General features: G+C 38.5%; 2 pseudogenes; both read left to right on the top strand.

The window, feature by feature from the left end:
* The first annotated feature begins 12,900 nt into the window (after window positions 1-12,900).
* Window positions 12,901-14,234, top strand: LOC139701356 (mediator of RNA polymerase II transcription subunit 13-like pseudogene; annotated as a pseudogene).
* A 2,312-nt stretch (window positions 14,235-16,546) lies between these two features.
* LOC139703562 (mediator of RNA polymerase II transcription subunit 13-like pseudogene) lies at window positions 16,547-18,126 on the top strand (annotated as a pseudogene).
* The last annotated feature ends 800 nt before the right edge of the window (window positions 18,127-18,926 follow it).

The raw sequence follows: 18,926 nt of genomic DNA, 5'->3' as shown, positions 1-18,926 counted from the left end.
TGTTCACTACCCTTCATGTTCATAGGGCCTTATGTAGGCTAATTAACTCAGGAGAGAAAAAAAGGGGGGGGGGAGCGTGATGTATGGGAAAAAAATTCTTAAATTTTTGGATGCACTGTGGGCTCCCAGGAAGGTTGTGATTATATATTGCCAAGGTCATTGAAAGGGAAACACTGTGGTTTCTCAGGGCAACTGGAGAGCTGAGAGGCCAGGTAAGCTGTCTGCAAGAAATCTGGAAGAAAAATCCAGTCCCAGGTTTAAATGCTGCCCTTATGCCTGGCCAACTAGCTAACAGAATGGGAGCCAACATACTCCCAACATGAAAGTAAGTGATTTAAGACTGAAAAAAAAAATTTCTCACAGGTGGATTGTGGAGATTTTCTGATGGCCGGAATAGCCATCCCAGAAATTCTAGCCCCAGCCTTTATTAGACAGTTTCACAGGAAAAAATGTTGGACATACAGCACTTGAGACAGTTCTGAGTTGAAATTTCTATGTCCCTTGGCTCATAAGCAACACCTGGATGATCAGCAAACAATGTGAGGTTTGTGCTCACAACAATTCTTGTCAGGGTCCAAAGCTTCCACCAGGAATCCAACCTATAGGAAGAGCACCTTTCGAAGATTTGGAAGTAAACTTCACTGAACTACCATGCTCACAGGGCTACAAATAACTTTTGGTTTTTATGTGTTTATACTCTGAAGGGTGGAAGCCTTTTGCACCCACACTGAGAAGGCTAGGGAGATACTAGGATGCCTCTCTGGGAAATGATTCCCAGATTTGGTGTCTCAATAACTATTGGCTTACACAATGGGCCAGCTTTTGGGCAGAAGTGATACAATTACTGACCAAAAGTTTAAATATCAGATGAAACTTACATACTGCTGATAGGTTGCAGAGTTCTGGTAAAGTTCAAAGGATGAACAGGACTTTAAGGCGCGATTGGGTAAGCTGTGTCAGGAGAGTCACATTGTGATGAATTTCTCCTTATTACACTGTTGAGGATTAGATCCAATCCTACTAGGAGGACTGGATTCTTTTCTTTTGAGATAATATATGGGAGCCCCCCCCCCCTATTATTTAGGAACTATAGGGAGACTTAAGTGAGATAGGAAAATTAACCCTGAGATGACAGCTTCAGGTCTTAGGGGAAACATACAGGTTCTGAACCAATGGATTAGAGAAAGATTGTCAGTAAATTTGACCCACGTGCACACTCATTCAAACCTGGAGATTAAATATGTATCAAAGAATGAAATATTTAGCCCCTAAACTTCTTTGGAAGGGTCCTTTCAATGTTATTTTATCCACCCCAACTGAACAGTCAAGTTTGCAGTGATAGGTCCCTGGATTCACTACAGCAGACTCATGTCTGCAGCTGTGGACTGGGAGTGCTCTCCATATGCTGCTATGCCTTTGAAGCTGACCATCCCAAAGGAAAAGGAGCACCAAAGAAGCTTGAGGATCAGAAGGACAATAGCCCTGCTCCAGTCACTCCGGGAGCTGACTGGTCTATGCATGGCTGAAGCTTGAGGAGACTATGGCCCTATTTCAGCCACACAGGAGGGACTGTATGATCAATGCACAATGAATGATAAACTTCCCACCAGGACTAATGGACTCTTTCAACCTCTAAGATAGTTCCTATACTGTAATGCATTGCATCCCTTGCTTCTGGATATATGCACAGTTGTCTGTTTAGTTTTTGCTACTGGTTTGATAACAGTAACTCCTAATGACTAAACTCTGAGTAACAACATTTCAATTATACTTTTAAAATCTTGCTTATATAAGTTTTCTAGGATTTGTTTGGTGTTATTAGTTTGGCTTTGTTAATGTATTCTGTTTAACCTATGCTAACCAAAATGTTAGTCTATTTTTTAGTTTAGTTTCCTTTGATAACCTTAAGGGATTCTGCCCTACTCCTATTTCAACCATGGAGATCATGTGTACCATGTGTCAAGACAATCCACTATAACTAAGAGGTGATGAAACATATATTTAGGACCGGTCCCATCAGAGAAATGCTACAGATAAATGACTTTTTGGAAAGGAAAAAGAGGTCCATTGGAAAGAAACTTGATTTAGGAGTCACCAATCTTGGGGTGAAGGTAACTGGCCACCCCAGAGGATTATTGCCACTTATACACCAGATACCTGGGCACAAAATGACAGTTGGAGCTACAGAACTCCTATTTACATGTTAAACAGAATTATTCACTTAAAAGCTATACTAGAGATTATTATTAATCAGACTGCCACAGCCTTTGACCTCCTAGCCATACAACAGACCAGATGTGAGTGGCTAATTATCAAAACTGCTTGGCATTCGATTACCTACTAGTTGAGAAAGAAATATGTGGAGAATTCAACAGCTGAAATTGTTACATCCAAATGGATGACAATAGACAAACAGTTAAGAATATAGCCAATAACAAAAGAGAAATAGCACATGTGCTCATTCATACCTCGAAGGGCATTAAAGTTTGAGTACCAAACATGCTTTTGGAAGATGACTTTCAATTCTTGGTAGATTTTAAATCTTAAATGGTATTAATGGGTATTCTGATGTTAACCTGTTTATTGCTCCCATGTTTGGCTCCACTATGCATTAAAACTATTGGGTCCACTCTAGAAGCTGCTGTTGAAAAATGACAACTAAGGTTTTGACATTGTAAAAGACTTTAAGCCAAAATAATGGTAATGATACTCTTACATTTAAAGGATTAAATTATGAGGAGCATCATTAAAGGGGGGAATTGAAGTGGCACCCCCTTTCTCCACAGAAAAGCCTGCTTCATCATGGCTGATTTTAGGACTTTCAGAAAAAGAGTCCATTGTAGATAAATTTTCTATTTTCATGTTGCCCTGTTTACTTGGCCACTGGCTGAGAAGGTACCAGCACTCCAGGTGCTGGACACCCCCTTACTAGTTTTTCACAAATGTATTCAGTATAGTACTTTGAATAAATGTGCAAACAAGGCCTCTGAACTTGAACTGGGCTTCACAGAGATGTCTACATTTTAAGATAAGTTATAACTGGGCTCCATGGTAACAGCTGGCAGGGGGAGGAAAGAAAGGGGAGAAGAAGCTCTCCCCTTCTCAGGTATTTTCCTTGAAGAGTTAACTTGCCCAGAACAGTGAAAGAAAAAGCTGCTTTTTTGTGATCTTCTGCAGACTGTGAACTTCTGAGCCCCTCCCCTTACATGCTGGGTATAAAACTCTGAAACTCCCTGAACTCAGGGTTCAGGGGATTGATTGATTACAGCAAAGGCTGTACCCACTGAACCTGGATGCAGCCAAATAAAACTGTTTTCTCCTATCTTCAGTGCCTTGCCTCGTTTTTCCCTAGAACAATAAAAGCAGTTCCTTTGAAATGTGACCTTAAGAAAAGTAATGTTCTTGTCTTCTAGAGACTATGGTAGAGGATTCTAACTCAGGAAAGCAACTAGAAAGTACAAATGATCTAATTCCATTGACTAATTTATCACATTGAGTGCTTTCTAGTACTTTAGGTGCTAGCTTACCTTGACACTTAAAACTCTTCCTTCTTTTGGTTCAATAGAGTTGAGTTCAGACTCCCTTCCCTATTATAATAGTCTTCACCAAACTCTTCATTAATTTTTTAACTAGTCTAATGAAATGAAATACATTTTAAAGACTATGAGGAAAAAAAAACCCTGAATATTATATTGTATGTCAGTAGCAGAACCACAAACAAAACTGAAAAACTCATACAGCATTTTTGGAAGGAAGTTTTGCTAAAATGCTTTATATAAAGTGGCAGAAAAGCAAGGGATAGAAATAGAATATTAGAGAGATGGGGTTGGAGGTAGGTGGTCCAATCTTCTTACCATCTGCCTTCCCTATTAATCTTGGAGGGGATTTAGATGTCTTGAAAAGTTTGAAAAAATTGGCCCTCTTTTTTTATAAGGATAAGAATGGGTGAGAGAGAGGGTTGGGTATCTTATGATCTTTTCCCCTCTACCCATTTTTTTTAAAGCTATAACTTCTGCTTAGAAATAGGAGTAGACATTTGAAGATGTGAAATGAAAGGAGTTAAGTCAGACAATTTTCATGTTAGAACAAATCTTCATAGGTAACTTGGTGCCAACAAAGAGGGAGTAGTGATACAGTTCTTTTTACAAATCAACTCTCGATTTTTCTTTGTAATAAAATAGAATTTGTTATTTAAAAGAAAATAACAAAATAACAAGAAATAGGAAAAATCATCAATATATATTTTTCAATTTACTGAAAGAACTTTATAAAACAGTATAACTGCATTCCTAAAATAAGTTTTACTTGTATTCTAAAATTATTAATATTTCTTGCAATTAGTACTATAAAAAGCCAGAAGATTAGCTAGGTCTTCTGAGAATTTTCTAAATTTATTTTGCAAGCAAGAACACCTGTTATTATGTTTTATATCTAAATTCTCTGTATTTAGCAAACCCTAGTATTTTATTTCATGTTTATTCTATCAAAGAAATCTCACTTAGATGAATATACTAGGAGAATTTTTTTAAATGCAGTTAGAGGTTGCACATGCGGTATCTTGGTATGGCACTATCAATCAGCTTTAATTTATATTTAATTAAAATAATTACATAATGATCAGCATTCAGAATATGTTTAAAATATAAATCAAGTAACCAGGAATGAGAAACATAAGCAACCTATACCACAATGAAACTGTATTAATCTTACTTTCTTCATATGCCTTCTTTAGGAAGGAAAGTCATAATAATAGTGTGCTTGCACATACCATTAAAAATTTTATCAAGGTAAACTCTTCATTATGGTGATATTATGATAATGCAGATAGCATATATTTTTATCTGATGATATAAATTTCCAGTGTAGGAATTCCCAGCTGTTGTGTATCTTCTCCTATGTATAATATTGTCTTTTCAAAATTCTATGTAGAAAAGTAGAAAAGGAAGTATGACTTCATTACCAATAAGAATATTTCATGCTCAATCATGTTGCATTGGATTTGATGACAGCATTGCACTTTGTATACTTGTAGAATTATATCTTGTAATGCAACCATTAAAATTAGAGTATGAGACTTGGAATTTTTGTAAAGGAATCAACAGATCCTACTCATATGTACAGTGACTTATTTCAATGGTACTATTAGGATTGCAAACTTACAAAGATATTCAGTAAAATTGTCAATACATGATGAAAAAATAGCTTGTCTTGAAAAGAAAAGAATTTTCAGGAAAACAAAACCATTTAATGTATTATTCTTTGTTGAGCCACAATTACTATGTTGATTATTGTTTTCACTAGCAGTTTTGATGGAAGTACTCAGAAACTCAGAAAAAAATGCATTATTTTGACTTAGTCTTTTTTTATCTCTTTGCAGATTTGATCATAGTTGACAAAATTTTACCTGTATTTAGGGTAACTGGGAGATTTAATATATAGGACTGGCTGCTGATATATTTGCAAGTTTTCTATTGTAAGACTTCCTATAATCTATTGATTAGTTTTTCATGTAGCTCTACAAAATGCAGACATGAACTTTGATGTAACATTAATAGGTTTATGCAAGATAAACAGAAGTACTTTTTGAATAACAGTACCTATAATTTAACTTTTCTTCTTCTTTTCCCTTCCACAATCACATTTTTTTTCTTTCCTGACATGTTATTGCATATTTTATGATCATATCTTTATTTTCAGTGTGAAATTTGAAGTAATATTTCACATTTTCTTATTCCTCAACACTTTCTGATTGAGACCTTCTTTTATCACAGTAAAATTATATGTGCTTTAGTTTTAGAAAGTTTTTCAACATATATTTTCTCATTTTATAATGTCACTTATGTATATGATGAAGCTATCCCAGATAGAAGTTTCCCTAAAAGGAAACTTCAAATAATTATTTAATTACTTTATCATGTTTCTGTGGAAAAAGAAATATGTGTAGGCTTTTATTATTTTTGATTACATATTACCTTAGTTATTGGGGCTTCTATCAAAATATTTTGATATTCTGTGAATAGAAATTATGAGACCCTCAGAGGAATATCACATAGTAATACTGCCAAACCCCTCCTGACACTCACTGGTCTTCCTCAAGGGAAAGCATGAGGTTCCTGAGGTATGAAGTGTGCTATGATGCTAAGTATGTGCAATTCATCCTTATGCTTTTTATGCTTGGAAGATAGCTTGCCTTCAGGAAACAGACACACCTTGTCCTATTGTACAAGATATTCTGCCATTTTGGAAGATTGTCTGCAGTCATTTACCAGAGACTGGAACAAAATTTCTTTCTACTTCTGAGGTAAAAATTAGTAACTTTTAAACTAGGAATCACCAGTAATGCCTATGAAATGTTTATTTTCATCTGTCTTATTTTAACACTCTATTGATTCAGAACTCAGGTAGAGAATAGTATGACTTTATATCTTGAAACTTTCATATTATAATATGTCCCAGACAACTGCAAAACAATATATGTGCTGCTTATTTTTTTTTTTTTTTCTGGCCAAGGAACCAAATATAAAACAGAGTCCTTGGGAGGAGAGGTAGGAAATGGAAGCCTATACATTAAATTGTCTTCAAAATATTAGTGATAAAAAAGATGTCTGAGTGGTTTTCAACTCATAAAGTATAATATAAATGAACGTTGCAACTATTTTGCCATTTAAGTGAAACTGATTTGTGTACAGAAGAGATAATAACTACAAGTTAGAAGTAGTATTCATGGGGGAGCCAATATGCGATCCAGAAGACAGAGGAAGCTATAGAACTAATAAATATTTTGGGACAAGGCTTCCAGTAAGGCATGCATCACCTTTGGGAAAGAATTTTTTCATGGGTCCTCAGCTGATATAAGCAATGTCAATAAAATGGGAGAATTTTAATGAAGATTTAGAGTAATAGGTAGATAAGAAATATTTGTTTTAGTCTGATCAGTTAAATTGCCAAAACACCAAATTTCCCTGATCTTGGACACAGAAACCCATTCCTTCTTTTGGTTGTAGTTGCATTCACAATTCCTAGCTAATTCCACACCTCTCATTCTAAGAAAGAATGTCAGCACTATTGTTATTTACAAATTCATGTGTCAATTTTATAATTCCTGCCAAATTTCATCTCTCTTATTAGAGTTATGATTGCAGCACTGTTATTAATCACAAAACAGTTCTTTGAAACTAGTTTTTATTGAAGCAAAAAAAAAAAAAAAAACATTCTTACTTCTGTAAGCACATTTTTGGTGGTTATATGTCATTACTAATATCATGATGCATCACAATGCATTGTCACCAAAACTCTTGGCTGGCAATGACTCTCCCAAATGTCCTTAATTAGCTGTAGTGTTAAAGTGTGCAAGTGCAAATCTCTGATTTATGGCAGGGAACCTCAAAAACTGGTAAACTGACTATCATGCATGCCATTAGTGGGGACCAACAATAGCAATGATATTGTCATAATGAAGTGTGTTAGAATCCCTGTAGACAAGAATGTAAGAACAAAGAAGGGCAAGAGGTATGAACTGTTAATCCAAGTTGATTTATGGACTCTAAATCAGAGAATGGTTCTGACCCATGTCTAAAATGACTGATATAATCCCATATCATAGTGTTATAACTATTTCAGTGTTCCAATTTCAAGTCATCCTATGAAATGTATAACACACTAGATAATAGGAGCTATCTTATTTCATGACATAATCTAGAAATTCTAATCTACTGGTCTGGGACTCAGTGTTCTTTGGATATCTGGACAACCCCATGGTGGTGTGAGTTGGAGGATGGTATTCAAAATCACCCTAAAGGAAAGAGATAGCATTAGTGTCTAGACATAATATTTCTGCTTCTGATATGTTTCAGGTCCCCAAAAGAGTAATCCTTTAAAGAAACTGCTTCAAAATTGCTGAAAGTAGGAAGAAACCCCATGGTGCACATTTCTAGCGTGATTTAAACAAACAAACAGAAAACACTGATTTAGTTTTTAATCCTAAGTTTGGTATTTATGAGCAACAACAACAACAAAAAAACTTAAGTAGTTAGCCCTCCCCCCCCCCCCCAAGTTCAGTGGAAAGGGAAAGGAAATGAATATTGTGAGATAGTCTGAAGAACTTCACTCAGGGGTACGATTGGAAAAGCCCATTGTCCAGGTAGAACATTGCTTATATATTGGAGTCCAAGAAATTTTTCAGTCTTAGAAAACACGGGATGCATAAAGTACAATGTTACTGCAATAGAATAATTTACTTTGTTTTATCTCTTTCCATGAGGCCAACAAGTTATTTTCCCTATTTTGAAGAATTATTTGTTTGCTTGACTGTATTTTTACAAATTTAAGGATTTACATTTTGGTTTTCAGACAGCATACTATTTGCTTGTAGGAGATAATTGTGTCATTCTAAAAGAAATGGTATATAGCATCACAAAAATGTGAAGTAAAAGAATTTAAAAAGTCACAGTAGAATGTCATACTAATTGGGCAAGTACATCTTTTAAGCATCTATATTATGCTTCTGGGAGGCTAATTGCTATTTCTCTTACAGTGAATGGATGTAGCAATTACAAATTTGAAGACTTTGTTATTCATATTTATTTTGTGTGTATAAAATATGTGGATAATATATGTGTATGTATACAGCATATTTATATATGCATTTGTATATGGGGCCTTTGCATACACATATAAACATCTAAGTGTGTATACATATTTGCTTCTATGTATATACATAAATGATTGCATGGGAATGTTATAATTTTTTAATTAAAATAAAAGTATCAACTACTTTGGCTTATTTTTTATTGCCTTAGGGTCAGACCTTCTTCAGTTATAAGATTGTCAGAATATTTTGGATGAGTGGGCCCCCATTTTACCCTAGAATATAAAAAAAATGTTGGCAAATGTATGTATATGATTTGTTCATACAGCTAAGTAACTATTTTTACCCATAAATTATTTTATTTTATTTTATTTTTTCTGAATGCATTTAGGACTGACTAGAAAATATATCAAAATGAATTAGCTCACCTTGTTATCTCTTCTGGGTAGCTACTGCAAGAAGGCATCATAGACTGGATTGCTATGAATATTTAAGGATGCATAAAAAGTTTTCTGAAGGATGCACAGAGTATTCTTTATTGGGCATGTTGGTACCAAAGTATTTCACAAGTTGCATTTTTTCAGACTTCACTAGTTAAGCATTCCTAATCTAAAAATATGAAATCCAAAATGATCTAAAATGATCTAAATTCTAAACTCATCCTATACATAGCACTTATGTTTTTAATTTTACAAATGCATTTTTATTTATGTTTTAAGTCTGGAAAGATACCAGGTTCTTTAGTATACATAAGTTCATATCAAGACTAGATAGACAAAAAAGTGAAGATACATAGTTGTCTTTTGTTACCCTCTGTAAAACTGTGCATATCTGGTATTGTCAGGTAATATATAATTTACTAGACTTTTTAATATCAGGCCTGATGGCCACAGAGGTGGCATTCTCTGTATTTCAAGTTATATTATGAGTAATATATATGGGTATAAATATGGGATATAGCATATACTATACATACATATACATATATACTATATCCCATATTGATAAGATGCTTGCAATTCAGATCAGCCCTTGTACCAATCAAAAGTATTGGTACACATCTATGTTTTGTAATCCAAAAAAAAAAAAAAAAAAAAAAAAAAGTGCAGGAGTATTCTGTATGAAACCAATATTGAAACAGAAGTTAAAAGATAAGGAATGTTGCTTGAATTGATATGTAGATTAAATGAGATAATTGAGAATATATTTTCAAATACATAACAACTACATACTATTAAAGAAAAGCAACACTATGGATCATTTTATAGATAAGGAAGTTGTAGACTGATGAAGGATGCATATTTTCCCCTAATTCATTTGATTACATTTTTAATCTTGGGAATACCATATATCATATTCATCTCTTTGACTGTCTCTTGGCCACTCAATTTTTACTTCTGTATTCAATGACTGCACATCTCATTTCCTATCCATCTTTTCCTTTCTTCTACCTATCATTACTTAACACTTACTGATCTTTCACTGTAGTGTAATTTTATAGAGCCAGTAATTTTTATGTAGGATCTTCCTATAGGAATCCTAGCTTTGAAATCAGGATGATTCTAGAGATGGACATATCCAATAGGCACAGAAAGATATCCAACAAGAAATATTTACCGGTTTATCCTACCCATAGCATAAAGATCAACTTATGAAAGTATAATGAAGAATAATGAATATAGAGGAAAATTGAGCTGATAATTAACATAAAGTATGATCATTTTTAAAGCACATTTCATATTACCTTATTGTAAAAAAGTCAGTTATTAAAGCAATCCAATTCTATGTTTCAATTCTTATATTCAATTTTTATTATTTCTAAAATTTTAATTCCAAAATATGCCAAAATTAAAATTTCTTATGTTTGCATATTTTTTGTCTTTGTCATTTACTGGTCTCTGAAATATTATGTGTAGATTTTGTAATTTTCCCTCAAAAATTGCTTTGCATAAATCACACGATTTTCAGTGCCTTTACCTAATAAAAATAATGAGCAAAAGTAAAATGCAAATGACAGGATCTGATGCAACAGTGAATCATCCAAATGCCTGATTCCCTTGATTTAAACCTGCTGCTGCCATAGAAGCAAGTATCTGTGTTCTGACAGATTGTTTTAGAGCCCACTGTCTTTTTCAGTTTTTATGGACTTCTTTTACCCCACTCCTCTTTCCACTCCCTCATTTATGATAAAATCAGAGTGCTTGGAAGTGCTAATTCTTTTTAAGCATTATCTTAACCACATCAATGTTCACCACGGTTCAGTGTTCTATAATTCTCTCCAAAGAGAATAATGACAAATTATTCAAAAACCTTTATTAAGAGCTTGATATATTTTGCCCAATGTACCTCACTCATTCAAGTTTTAGTGCAGTCTTCCTATTCCCTTTGCAGATGTTTTCTTTTTTTAAGAGAGAGAGAGAGAGAGAGAGAGAGAGAGAGAGAGAATTTTTTAATATTTATTTTAGTTTTCGGTGGACACAACATCTTTATTTTATTTTTATGTGGTGCTGAGGATCGAACCCAGCGCCCAGCGCATGCCAGGCGAACACGTGACCGCTTGAGCCACATTCCCAGCCCAATGCAGATGTTAAACTTCATTTTTGTTTTCTTTTTTGTTTCATGTAGCTGAAAGTAATCAAATATATATATATATATATATATATATATATATATATATATATATATATATATCACATTCACAATTTTATTGTCTCCAAGTATATACTTGCATACATTATAACAGAATTAAATTTATCTATTGGTGCGTTATTTTGTATTGAAATCTTTAAAGGTGAGACATTAATATGGGTCTTACTGGGGAGAAATCGAGGTGTTACAGGCTTGTGTTCCCTCTGGATCTCTAAGAGTGAAGTCTGCAATGGCCAGTAGACTCTTTCACATATTGTATCACTGTGCAACTTACTCTTCTGTGTTTCTCTTCCACATTTACTGAATCCTTGTGATTCTACTTATGCCACTCAAATAATCAGCACATCTATCTCAAAATATAAAAATATGCTGAAGAGCAACTTTATTTCTGTTTCTAACAATATGTCTTCTTGCCTTGTCACAGACTATTTACGGGTTTTGTTGATTAGATAAAAAAAAAAAAAAATCTTTGGAGGTGTTTTCATTTTGCCAACTACTATGAATGAGAACCTATATTCATATAAACAAATACACATATACATGTACATACACATATGTACATATTGTGCAAACATACAATAGAAGTCTGCAATAAAAATTTTTAAAGGGTATGGATTGACTGAGAAAGAAGTCACAAATTATCTTCATCAAGTATTAATATTTACTACAATATTATGGTTTTTACATTCTTTTACCCTCTGAACTTTACAATAATCCTTAGAGATGGCAGGTCAGATTTTACCATATTTTGCTGATTAGTTTTCGCATATAAATTACTAAAAGTTTCCAAAATATTACTCATTTCACAATGAGTACTCTCAAATTATGTTTCTCCAATTTATAGGGAATGAAAATAAATCTCCACCTTAAAGACCTCAACTGATTTTCAATAAGGTATTACTTAAATCTTATTTGTCACTCTGTTCATTGCACATTAGTCTGACAGAGATGAGTTATTTAGGATTGACTTTGAAAAAGTTACAGTCATAAAAGGCTTAGGCATTTTTCCCCCACTTAAGTATCAACCTAATATGTTAATTTCCACCCATTCCAAGCATTTTAGTAATACAACTCTCATTTAATAAGCCTTCATAAAAGATTTTAGGACGGCTGACTGGGGAGGAGCTGGTGAGGGGGAGGAAGAGGAAGCTGGACAGGCCTGGGTCGCCCCCCCTTCGCTCCCAGGTGGCGGCGGTGGATTCAGGACTCGCCTACCCTCACGCATCAGCCCGCGGGGTCCAAGGGGGAGTCAGTGGCTAGAGATAAACAAGGCGGCATCAGCCACGGCGGCTGAGGAACAGGGAAAGCTGAGGCGGCCAGCCAGTAGCGCTGGGGGGGAGGCAGGGGCGTCCCTGAGACGCCAGGCGGACAGCGCCCCCCCCCCCCGCCCCCCGCAGCTGCCTGAGCCGCCCCCCCCCCCCAATCAGGAAGGAGCCCCAAGGTCGCTGCGGACCGACACCCCTCCCCCCACGCCCAGCCCGCGGGCCCTGGCACAGCGCCGCCGTGGGGCCTCCCAGCCTCCCGCCGCCCTCCCGCCCTTCCCTGGAGGCTGCGTTGGCCTGGCCGCCAGCACTCCTCCCCTAGGTGCCACCACCTGGCAGGGCCTCACCTCTGATGCCTCAAGCCGACATGCCCACCTCTGGCAGCGGGGCTCCGGGAGGATCATGAGTGAGGCAGCAAACTGGGTGGCCAATGGGGCGAGCTTGGAGGGTTGTCACTCCAACCTCTTCTCGCTGGCTGAACTCTCAGGAATTAAATGGTGTAGGCACAATTTTGGAGGGCCTGGGGACTGTGGACACATAATTTCAGCCCCAGCCCAAGATGATCCAATCTTGTTAATGTTTCATCCGCTGCCTGCCATACCTGTTGTGTGTATTGCCTCATGATGTCAAACCAGATAGCAAAGAATTATGGATATTCTGGTGGGGATGAACCCAACCTTGTGGGTGTAATACATCATGAACTGCAGTTTGTGGAAGAAGGACTCTGGGAAATGGCCTTTCCTATGAATATAGGACTCTGCTCTTCAAAGCGATCCACAATCTCTTAGAAAGGTGCCTAATGGAGAAGAACTTCGTTAGGATTGGGAAGTGGTTTGTTTGACCCTATGAGAAGGATGAAAATCCAGTCAACAAAGTGAACATTTGTTGTGTGTTTACATTTTTTCTTCACGGAGAAAGTAATGTATGCACAAGTGTGGAGATTGCCCAACATCAGCCAATTTCTTTGATCAGTGAAGAACATATACACATGGCTCAGTCTCCACCTGCATCATTTCAAGTACTGGTGAGTCCATATGGCTTAAATGGCAAGCTAACAGGCCATGCATATAAAATGTCAGACCCAGCCACCTGCAAGTTGATTGAGAAATGACAATATTTCTACCCAATGGTGCTAAAAAAGAAAGAGGAGTTGAAAGAGGAAGAAGAGTTGGAATATGATGATGATTTCCCTGTGGCAATCGAAGTAATTGTTGGTGGTGTTCGGATGGGCTACGGTTCAGCTTTTGTATTGATCTCTCAGAATGACATCCCAGTTCCTCAGAGTTTTGCCACTGCTGGAGGCCATATTACAGTTCGGCAGCCGGGACTTGGTAGGGTGAAGGATCCAAGTAACTGGGGGATGCCTCTGACCCCTCCCACCTCTCCAGAGCAAGCTATCACAGGAGGGGATATATGCAGACTGCTACCAGTCATCTGGGTTCCCAAGACCAGGGGATGGTAACTATGCACAGTCAAAGAGATCGGGGAAGATTCCTTCAAAACTCCAGCATCATATGGTTCATCGAATCTGGAAAGAATGCATCCTCAACAGAACCCAGTACAAGAGGAGCCAAATGTCAACTCCAGATCTTGAAGAAGAGCCATCTTATGGACTGCTGCCAGGTGAGTGGTCCCTGCACGTGCTGGATGTTCTCCCAGATTCTGCCCATGTGCATCTTTTGGATGGCATCTTGAGAAAGGGTTGCAGAGACAACAGCATGTGGACCACATCCTGAGAGGAGAGCATGCTGATGTCTAGCACATTGCTATGAGGCCAAGAGTGCACAGTGGCACTTCTCATCAGAGCTTCATCCATTTTCCCACCAGTGGGATTATCCACATACTGCCGTCTCTGCTTCAGCACATTAAAGCACTCTGTCCAGTAATCATTGTTGTCTGCCTGTACCCGGCCATAACTCCAGCTGATACAGGGAAGAGTTTGGCGACTGTTAGAGGAAATACAGTCCAGGAAACTCAGAGAAGCAAACGGTTTTGTGTGTTGATTCTGAAGGAAGAGAAGAAGGCTTATGGGTGTCTCCTGGGATTTTCTGGCTCCCTCCATCTGAGGAAGAAACTTGGTCTGACACATCATTAAGCACCTCTCTGCAGCCTGACCATTATCAGAATTATTCCCCAAAATATCCAACTCATCTTCAAGGAAGAGTCCTGAATTTTAGCCAAGTTTGAGGTTCATAATAGCACTAAACCCACAGGTGCAGTGGTACTGGTCCTCATTGGAAGATTTGGGGATGTAGAGCCCAATATCTGCCCCTTAGATGTTCACGTTGCAGGTACAGATGCAACAGCTGCCAAAGTTTCTGTCTTTAAAGATATTCATCACAGAATCTGAGAGAATCAGGGTGACATAAAGATTGTGGGTCTCAGGAATTGGCTGCATGGTGGCAGGGTCCACAGAGTTAAGAGGCTGTGTGGTAGAAAGGGCAGAGGCTGGTGACCCCTGAGCAGTGCTGTCATATTTAACAGACCCTTGACCACTGGCAGTGCCCCCATCTCTGGGAGTTCTTGGGGTTCTGGGGGTTCATGGTGTGGGGACAAAAAACAAGGGGTCGCTGGAGACGGGAGGACTCCTGCTCCACTGTTGCTGCCTGGGGCAGTGCGGTTCAGCGTCATCTGCGTGTTCATCTGTTGTGAGTTCAGATAGTCTGGATCTGCTAGGCTCCCAACATTAGGCATGTTATTGTAGCCGTCCCTAATGAAAGTCGCTACAGGGGCCATGGGCAGTTGTTCAATTTTAGGAGGAATTGCCTATAAAGGCTGAAACAGACAGGCATCAGGTATCTTCAGGGGTAGCAGGCAACGGCTTGGCAACATCTTCATTGGAGCAAACATGGAAGATCCCACAAAAGGCTGAATAGGTTGAACTCTATGCACATATGAAATGTCCTTTATATCCTCTGGTTTGGGATTTCCTAATCCATCTTCTACTTCCATTTTGAATTCTGTGAGGGGTGTTGAAATTATACTGTCCATAGGACTCTCCATCATGCCTAATTCTGACACTGTCTCTGAACTGATCCCATCTTTATAATTCATCACAGAAGAAAATGCCGGGTGCTGTTCCAAAGATGGAGGGGTGGAGAACATCCTTTGCAAATCTGCAACTGTTGGTGGGTATGGAACAGCAGCTTTTCCATATTTCCCAAGAGGTTGATCTTCCGTTCCAACTATAGGCATTTTTGATGAGCACAGTGCAGGTGAAACAGCCCCAAGTTCATCATCATCAGAATTATCAAACCTACAGTTTCAGAAGAATCTCCTGAGCTATTACCTATCCCTACTCTGGTAGGCTATGACAAGGACCTCCTGACCATCTCGCCATTCTCCTTGCCCTTTTGGGAAAGGCTGTTGTTGGACCCATGTGGGGGCCACTGTGATGTTGGCTATATTGTGGTGTGTCCATAAAATGAGGCCTTGCTTGAAGGAGCCAAAACTTTTTCAGGGACTTGAGTGCTGTATATGAGATGTGTAGGCTTGGGCAGCACAAGCCTATCTGCAAAGTGCTATGTGATGGCATCATGTGTGTGGGAAAGACCTTGGCACAGAAACTGACAGATGAGCTTGTGAGCAAATGGTTGAACTAGGCTTGGAGCAGTGAGGACAATGACAATCATTCCAAACTCAGACTTTATGTGCAAGTTTGCTGCCATCACCTAGCACCTTATTTACCCACTCTGCAGCTAGACAGCAGCCTGTTGATACCACCTAAATAGCAGACCCCACCAACAGCAACACAGGGACAAGCTGCACCTGGGAATGCTGGCCTTTAGCTTCAAATTCAGGATCAGCAACTCCCCCAGCTGGCAGGGCATTCAATCCTACCTCTAATGGTGGTTCTACAAACCCCCCAAAAAGCAGTTCTGCATCTGGTTCCTCCATGCCCCCCAGTCTTGTCATCTGATTCTGCTCCAGGTATTAACAAGATGAGCACTATTTCTTCCTCAGGACTCAGTGGTAGTGTTAGAGGGCAGAACCCCAGTTTTGGGGACAGTGTTTTGGGGACAGTGCCATGGACAGAACCCAAGGGAATATGGGCTGTGGTGGAAACAATGAGCTTGGGCAGAATTCCTTCCAGCCCATGCAAGATAGAAAAGAAAGTGTTACAGAAAGGGAGAGAATAGGAATTCCCACACAGCCTGACTATGCAGACAGCCAAGCCTACCCTCCCACTGTTGTCATTTACATGGTAGACCCATTCACTTACACTACCGAGGAAGACTCCACTTCTGGAAACATCATGCTCTTGAGCTTAATGCACTGCTACACAGAAATGCTGGATAATTTACCTGAACATATGAGAAATTCTTTCATTCTCCAGATTGTGCCTTGCCAGTACATGTGGCAGACAGTGAAGGATGAACTAGTTTTCTACATTTAATACATGAAATCCATGGGATTTTCAGTGTACTGCCAGTGCAGGTGACCTCTGCCCACACAGATCCACATGAAAATCCCTCACAGGATTTGGGCCTGCAGCCAGCATTGAGATGACTCTCAAGAATGCTGAGCAGCCCAACCCAATACAGCCTTACTCCCCTCCCTTTATATTGGCCCCAACCAAGGACAAATTAAAGCAGACAGAGCTGGGAGAGAACTTTGGTGAGGCCAGCCAAAAGTACAACGTGCTCTTTGTGGGCTATTGTCGATCCCATGACCAGCACTGGCTCTTGGTTTCCTGCACTAACCTTCATGGGGAATTATTAAAGACCTGAATTGGGACTATTGCTTTGCCAAACAGGTCATGGAAGAGTAAAGTATTTGCATGCAAGACTGGACTGCAGAAACTGTGGGAATGGTGCATAGGTATTATGCAAATGACATCACTGCCCTGGAGAGTTGTGATTGGAAGACTTGGCATCTTGGCCATGGGGAGCTTAAAGATTGGAGTATCCTCCTTGGAGAATGTTCACGACAGACAATCAGCAAACAGCTCAAGGATGTTTGCTGCATATGTGGAGCCCCCCATGGAGCCCCAGGGGTCCTTTGTAGTGATTCCAGATGCTGTCACAATGGGCTCTGTTTTTTGCCAAAGTACTGCACTGAACCTGTAGTCTTATCAGCTGTACACCCCTCAAGATTCATTTTGTACATTCTAGTGCTCCCAACATCATCAACCATCCAGGTGGCTCAGCAAACTATCCCAACGAGGATGGGTTCAGCCCTAACAATGATGATATGTTTGTTGACCTTCCATTTCCAGATGATATGGACAATGACATTGGCATATTAATGACTGGGAACCTCCATTTCTCTCCCAACTCCTCCCCAGGCTCTACTTCTGGAATTGGTGTGAGCTCTCACTTCCAGCACAGTCTGAGCCAGGGCGAGCATCTTCTCTCAAGAGAGGCTCCAGAGGAGCTCAAGCAGAAGCCCTTGGCCCTTGGGTATTTTGTGTCAACTGCCAAAGCTGAGAATCTCTCCCAGTGGTTTTGGTCATCATGTCCCCAGACTCAGAACCAGTGCCCTCTCTTCCTAAAGGCTTCACTTCTCCACATCTCTGTAGCACAGTCGGACAAACTTCTCCCTGCCAGGAATTCTCAACAGGTTCCACACCCTCTGGACTCCAAGACAACATCTAAATTAGTACTTGAAGTTGAACCTTCATTATAGGACTTTAAAAAAAAATGCCTTTTTTAAAGCATTAATGGCTAATGGAAGTATTTTATGACTTCTCTTTCCAGGCCCAGAGGGTTGTATTTGAGACCTTGTTTCTAACCATTATGTTGCTATGTGTTTCTGTCTGAGGGTGGTAGCAGGTATGGACCGGCCTCCTGGAGGCACTTTGACAAGGGCTTGAGCTCTTTTCGTCTGTGGAGAGAATCATGCAGATTTTAAAAGTTCTTCCAGGAGACTTCCATGTCCCTGTTATTAACAAAAAAAGGAAAAAATGTAATAATTGATATGACTTTATAAAAGTATTTTTCTTGAAATAATTTAACATTTAAAACATTATATTAAAAAGTTGTGTGATGGGAATATAAAAGCAGAGAAATAATTTGTAAATGGATAATTTTGTTCTTGTTTTGAAAGGGGGAGGGGTAGACCTTCCTAGGTTAAAAAAATATATGATATATCAAACAATTTGTATCTAATGTGTATAGTGAAAATTGACTAAAAATATTGCAGTACTGTTTTTTTTTTTTTCTTAATCAGAAAGGAAAATTCTCAAGGCCTTGTGAAGAGCATAAGATGATGAAGATTTTAAACTTGTATAAAATTATCTTGGTGAGAGGACACATTTTAAAGTAGATATTTGTAATCTTTTACCACTTTGGGGTTGCTTTTTTACCAGAATTAATCAGAACTTTGAATTTTTTTTAATGGGCTGTTTTTCATGCAGGGGCTTTTCTTCCCTAGAAACCAAATTCTAAGCAGAAAAAAAATTAAAAAGACAGCAAAAGGTAGTTTTC

This window comes from Marmota flaviventris, chromosome Y (assembly GCF_047511675.1).
Source record: "Marmota flaviventris isolate mMarFla1 chromosome Y, mMarFla1.hap1, whole genome shotgun sequence".
In the NCBI taxonomy this organism is placed as follows: Eukaryota; Metazoa; Chordata; class Mammalia; order Rodentia; family Sciuridae; genus Marmota; species Marmota flaviventris.
This window is presented reverse-complemented; position numbering and strand designations above follow the sequence as displayed.